Source organism: Gopherus evgoodei, chromosome 10 (genome assembly GCF_007399415.2).
Source record: "Gopherus evgoodei ecotype Sinaloan lineage chromosome 10, rGopEvg1_v1.p, whole genome shotgun sequence".
NCBI classification, from domain to species: domain Eukaryota; kingdom Metazoa; phylum Chordata; order Testudines; family Testudinidae; genus Gopherus; species Gopherus evgoodei.
Genome location: NC_044331.1, coordinates 49,436,048 through 49,442,532, shown reverse-complemented (window position 1 = coordinate 49,442,532; position 6,485 = coordinate 49,436,048). Strand labels below are relative to the sequence as shown.

At 49.8% G+C, this 6,485-nt stretch overlaps 1 non-coding gene across 1 annotated transcript; it reads left to right on the top strand.

The window, feature by feature from the left end:
• Positions 1-4,789: 4,789 nt before the first annotated feature.
• TRNAT-CGU lies at positions 4,790-4,863 on the top strand. Its single transcript has one exon. It is a non-coding gene; the product is annotated as a tRNA-Thr (tRNA).
• The last annotated feature ends 1,622 nt before the right edge of the window (positions 4,864-6,485 follow it).

Sequence of the window (6,485 nt, the reverse complement as noted above, 5' to 3'; positions counted from 1 at the left end):
TAGGTCCATGCTGTAGGGGTCCCTGGTTGGATTAGGGATTTTCTGGGGGGCACAGATACATACGTCTAGGTTGTATGGGTCCCTGGGAGGCTTGGGGGGTTTGTGGGGGGCAGAGATACCTACGTCTAGGCAATAGGTCTTCCAGGAGGAATTAGTGTGTTGGGGGGGCACAGACACCTAGGTCCAGGCTGGAGGGTTCCCGGGGCGGGGGCTTAGGCAGTTTGTGTTGGGCACAGATACCTGCATCCAGGCTGGAGGGTTCCCGGGGGGGCTAAGGAGGTTTCTGGTGGGCACAGATAACTACCTCCAGGTTGGAGGGGTTTGTCCGCACTTAGGGGTTGTGAGGGGCACAGATACCTCAGTCTAGGCTGGAGGGTCCCTGGGAGGCTTAACGGGTTCGTGCGGGGCACAGATACCTAAGTCCAGGCTGGAGGGGTTCTTGGTGGCTTATTGTGTTCGGGGGCACAGATACTTATCTCTAGGCTGTAGGGGTCCCTGGTGGGCTTAGGGGGTTTTGGGGCCCCAGATACCTAAGTCCATGCTGTAGGCGTCCCTACAGGTGCTTATGGGTTTGTGGGGTGCACAGATACTTATGTCCAGGCTGGAGGGGTCCCGGGGGGGTTGGGGTTTTGTGGGGGGCACAGATACAAACCTCCAGGCTGTAGGAATCCCAGGGGGGCTGTGAGGGTACAGATACCTACATCTAGGCTAGAGGAGTCATGGGGGGTATAGGGGACTTGTGAGGGGCACAGATACCTACGTCCTAGCTGAAGGGGTCCTTGGTGGTTTAGAAGGTTCGTTGGAGTCACAGATACCTATGTCCAGGTTGTAGGTGTTCCTCGGGCGTTCTTAGATTTCTGGAGGTCACAGATACCTACATGCAAACTGGAGGGGTCCCAGAGGGCTTAGGAGATTTATGGGGGGCACAGATACCAACGTCCTGGCTTTTAAGGTCCCTGGGGGGCTTTGCGGGTTCGTGGGGGACACAGATACCTATGTCCAGGCTGTAGGGGTTCCTGTTGGGATTGGTGGGTTTATGGGGGGCACAGATACCAACTTCCTGGCTGTAGATGTTCCTGGGGCGCATAGAGGGGCTGTGGTCACACATAACTCTACATCCAGGCTGTCGGAGTCCTGGGGGGGCCCTGGCCAAATTGGGTCCCCCTGGAAAAGTCACCCCCACGGTGGCCCCAGGGCTGGAGGAGCTCCCACTCCCTTCTATTGCCCAGGGGCTGCAGCAGGGGCACAGAGCTTCTCTGGTCTCAGGGCCGCAGTGGGGCAGGGGTAAAGGAGTAATAGGGTGGGGCTAGTGGGGGAAGGGTTGGAACAGAGATGACAGTGGATGGGGCCATGGGTGGAAGGTGTGAAAGGGGGCACAGCCACAGACAGAAGTGAGGGGGGATGGTTCTGGAGCTAGGGCCCCCGCACTTGTTCTCCCTTTCCCTGAGATTTGGCATCACGAGCCCCTGCTTAGAGAGTAGGGTTCAGCGGTCCCCATAATGTGGGGCGTGACTCCTAGGGAGACACAGAGAAAGATTCATGGGGGCACCTCAGGGCCTGAGCCAGCCCTCATGGAGGGCAGGGAGGAATCAACACTCAGCCCCACTCTGTCCCAGCTCTTCCCCAACCCCACCCTCAGCCTGAGACTCTGACTCCCAGCCCGGCGTCAAACCCTTTCCCCCTGTCCGCACCCCTCTCCCCAGCAAGCAACAGCCCCACTCCCAGTCCCGGTTCTCGACCGTGGCTTCCGAGGGGCCCCAGCCATGGCTAAGAGGCCACAATGTGAAATGTTTGGGGACCAGTGTTTTAGGGTGACATCCTCAATCACTTTTCTGCAGTCCAATAAAAGCTATTCCTCACCCATCTACCCCTCCATCAGGACAGACTACGTATGTTCTGTTGCCCTTCACTCATACAGGAAGGAGAATAACATTTCATTCCACTCAATCCTAAAGTGATTTGTAACCCACCACCATCCCAAACTGGTCATTTTGGGGAAGCGGCCCCATCATGCTGCATAGCTAGGCAGAGTAGGTGTGTCTATGCAAACACGGTCTGTTCCTGAAGTCTTTCCCCCAGTTCTTCACTAGATGGGAGGTGGGAGCTCAGTCAGACCCTACTTATGCTTAGTATTTAAAAACTCTTTAGTGTCCCTATCTCTGCCGGCCTTAGATTTCTCTTTCTGTCCATTTCCTGACAGCTCAGATGAAGTTGCTGAGTGGTTAAGGTGATGGACTGCTAATCCATTGTCCTCTGCATGCATGGGTTTGAATTCCATTCTCATCAGAGGCATTTGGTCTTCAACCCTCCTTTATAGACAACCATTTCCCCCTTTGGTACAATAACAGCTCTAGCCATGTTGCTTCCTGCAAACAAAAACCTTTTGAGAAACTCAGACCCCCCCATTGCTTTAAATAAAATGTCTAAATCCCACATTTCTAAAAGAAGTTTTTCTCTAGTCCTGTATTTCTTAGCTTTTCGCTCAAAAGGGTACATCCTCATAATCTCCCGGAAACACCCTGGGACCTCCCCAAATAATTAAAATACCCCCATCCTGAGCAAGGCCACAGCAGTGAACCAGAGCTAGTGTCTAGGCCAAGCTGTTCTGAAGGAGGCAACTCAAACATTTTCTCTTCTTCCCTTTGCAAAGTCTGACTGAGAAAAGAAAATTCCCCAAACTGAAAATTTTCTGCTGAAAAACCAATACTAGTCTGTTTGGGGACTTTGATTTGAATGTATTATTATTATTCTCTTCTGGTTTCTGAATCAGTTTTGTCATCCAGGTGTGTCCCCAGCTGTTGAGTTGTGGGGAGAGAGGCCAAGTCATGATGTCTCTACCCCTCTTTCATAGTTTCTTCCAACTTTCTAGAAAGCTCCTTTGCTAGGATGTGAGTCAAGCAGTGTCCACTGTTGCTGTGCTATCTCAGAGAAGTCTGCACTGTACACGGTTCCTGAGATAGTCCTTGGGAGTGTGGATCCCTTTAACAGGCCATCAGCGAGTCTGGCTCCTCCATTGTCACACCTGAAAGGCTGGTGGTGGGCATTTCCCAACCTCATAACCTATCTCAGTAACACACACAGAGCAAACTTCATAACTTCCTAACCAATGCTACACACACAATCCAACACAATATTAATGTTCAACATATCAAGACTTTTGAAATGATACCTCACCAGGCAGACTTTGTACAAACCATATCATCATTATACGAGAGTGGTGGGGCTTCCAGGTGCTGCTTTGAGCACAGCGTGCCACACCTGGGATGACATTGCAATGTAAACGTACCCGTAGAGTCCATCTCTCCTGGGATAAAGATGGCAGCATGGCTGGCCTGGGTCATCTGACTTGGGCCCATGGAGCTAAAGCTGAGGGGCTAAGAACTATGGTGCAGATATTTGTGTTCACACTGAACCTGGGTTCAGAAACCCTCACTCCTCCTGGGGGGTTCAGAGGTTGGGCTCAAGCCCATCTGTCTGCACTGTAATGTTATAGTCTTGCAGCCCAAGCCCCATAAGCCTGAGTCAGCTGGCCGGGCTTTGAGACAGGTACCCTGGGTGTGTTAATCGCAGTGTAGACATAACATTAGGCTACGTCTCCAGTGCAATGAAACACCCACGACTGGCCCGGGTCACATTAATCAGGCTCATGCGGCTTGGTCTATAGTAAAATTGCAGTGTCCGTGTCTCGGCTCAGGCTCAGTCCCCTGCTCTATGAGCCCAGAAGGTCGGGAGGGAGTTTAGCGAGTGGAAATGGTAAAACTGCATTGAGGGGACTGGACCACTGACCTACCAGCTCTTAACATTCAAACTTTCAGTAACTCTGTTAGCAGTGCCTGTGAGTGTAATTTAAACCATAAGAAAAACCACGCTGGACTAGACCAAAGGTCCGTCTAGCTCTGAATCTTGTTTTCTGACAGTTGCCAACACCTGGTGCCCCAAAAGGCACTCAACCAAGCACTGCTAGGAGTTGAACCGAGGATCTCCTGTTTACAAAACAAGTGCTGTAACCAGCTAAGCCATAGTGCCTGCGGTTACTTAAAGCATCGTGTCTGCCCACACCTAACTCTGCCAATCCCCACTGAGCCCTGACAAGCTTTGCTTGTGTTTGGATTCTGTGAAGCAGAGGAGCAGGGGAAGGTTTGCTCCCAAGGTGTGTGAGTGATTATTTGGACAGGCCTACGCTACAAAATTAGGTCGGTGTAACTACATTACTTAGAGGTGTAAAAAATGTACACTCCCCCAAGCAATGCAGTTATAGCAAACCAATGCCGGTGTAGCTAACAGCTCAGCTGTCAGAACTTTCTGGAGCTATGAAACAGGAGGGGCCCAGCCTCTGTAGCAGGACTGCAGGGCAGGCGAGTTCATGGCGGGCAACGTGGGATACTGGAGGAGGCCAGTTATGCTGATATAATCAACAGCAGCATTTACACTGACAATTTGTTGCTTTAAGTTTGCTGCAAAAAGCTCTAGGCCTCTCGTCGAGGTGGTTTTATTTTGTCACCAAAACAAGGCAGTTTTGTGGCCAGACGTGGCATTGCAGTATGTGCCCCAGCCAAAAGCTGGTGACCGAGGGAGCGTTGTGTGTTTTTCACACACCTGAGCAATATAATGATGTTAAAATAACTTGATAGTGCAGACCTGGCCAAAGATTTACACACACACAGCTTGCAAGGAAAAGGTCACCTGCTCCTCTGCTTTGCAGAATCCAAACACATGCAAAGCTTGTCAGGCCCTGGTGGGGATGGCAGGGAGTCAGGTGTGAGCAGACAGTGTCCCTTAGCCACAAGCAGGCACCATGGCTTAGATGGCTAAAGCACCTGCCTCGTAAACAGGAGATCCTGGGTTCAACTCCCAGTGGTGCCTTGTTGAGTAGCTCTTAGGGCACCTGGTATTGGCTACAGCCAGAGGACAGAACTAGATGGACCTTTAGTCCAGTGTGACTGTTCTTATGGTTTAAATTATGCTCACAGGCACTGATAATAGAGTTACTGAAAGTTTGGGAGTTAGGAGCTGATAGGTCAGTGTTGCAGCCCGTCACAGCTGACCCCCCCTCCCTCTGGGACAGGGGCAGGTCTGAGCTCTCACACCAAAAGGCTCATTGTGGCTGCCAGAATCTGTAGGCAGCTCATTTAGTTTACACCAAGGGTTGAGTCCTGCTTTGTGCACCATGTGTGAGAATGAAAATCCTAAACTGCCCTTTGAAATAACAAAAGCAGCAGGACGTGTTATTGTCCCTGCCCCAAAGCAGACAGAGCAATGGAGAAATGCCATAAGTCCAGGGTAATACTTCACTGTGCTTTTACCATTTCCACTCACTAAACTCCCTCCCAACCTTCTGGGCTCCTAGAGCAGGGTACTGAGAGACGGACACTGCAACTTTAGAGCCCAAGCCACATGTCCCTGATTAATGTGACAGGGTCCAGCCATGGGTGCTTCATTGCACTGTAGATGTAGCCTAACGTTATGTCTATACTGTGATTCACACACCCAGGGCACCTGTCTCAAAGCCCAGGTCAGTTGACTCAGGCGTATAGGGCTTGGGCTGCAAGACTAAAATTGCAGTGCAGACATAGGCACTAGATTTGCCTTTTTCCAATTATCTAAGACCTCCCCCAATCACCACGAGTTTTCAATGATAATGATCAATGGCTCCGAAGTCACATCTGCCAACTCCCTCCAGACGCTCAGATCTGGAACCAAGGACTTGGTCATGTCCAGCTTTTCTAAATAGTCCATAATCTGTTCTTTCACCACTGAAGGCTGCTCACCTCCTCCCCATACTGTGCTGCCAGTGTCTGTGAAGACCGAGGCGCAAAAAGCATTGAGTACTTCAGCTTTTTCCACATCATCTGTCACTAGATAGCCTGCCGTATTCAATAAGGGGCCCACACTTTCTCTGACCACCTCCTTTTTCCTAACACACTTGTGTTGAAATGGATTTTGAAGCTAATCAAAATAAGTTACTTTTGAAATACAAATCATTCAAATCAATACTGGGTCAGTTTTCTCCTCTACTCTATTTCTCACACACATTCCCCCACACCATCCTTCGGAGTGAGGTTTTGCAGCTGGATGTTTTAGGCCAAGGGGGATAAGTTACATCAAAGAAGCTTTTCAGGATTAGCCCCCATTTCCTATATTACTAACAAAAAGAAAAACAAGACAAGTTATATTTTTCCAGTAGAATTCACTTGATCACATAATTAAGTCTCTTCTTCATTAAAGAGTAACTTTGTGTTTAATTTTATTTTCATTGGTAATAATAAATCCTCAACAATTAAAGAATTTTCTTCTATATGGTAGCTTTCCTTTAATCCCCCTTTCCACTACTGAACCCTTGAGTACAGTCGTGGTTAGAGATTAGATCAGGAGTGGGCAAATTTTGTGGCCCAATGGTCACATCTGGGTATGGAAATTGTATGGGGCCATGAATGCTCACAAAATTGGGAGTTGGGGTGTGGGAGGGGGTAAGGGCTCTGGCGGGG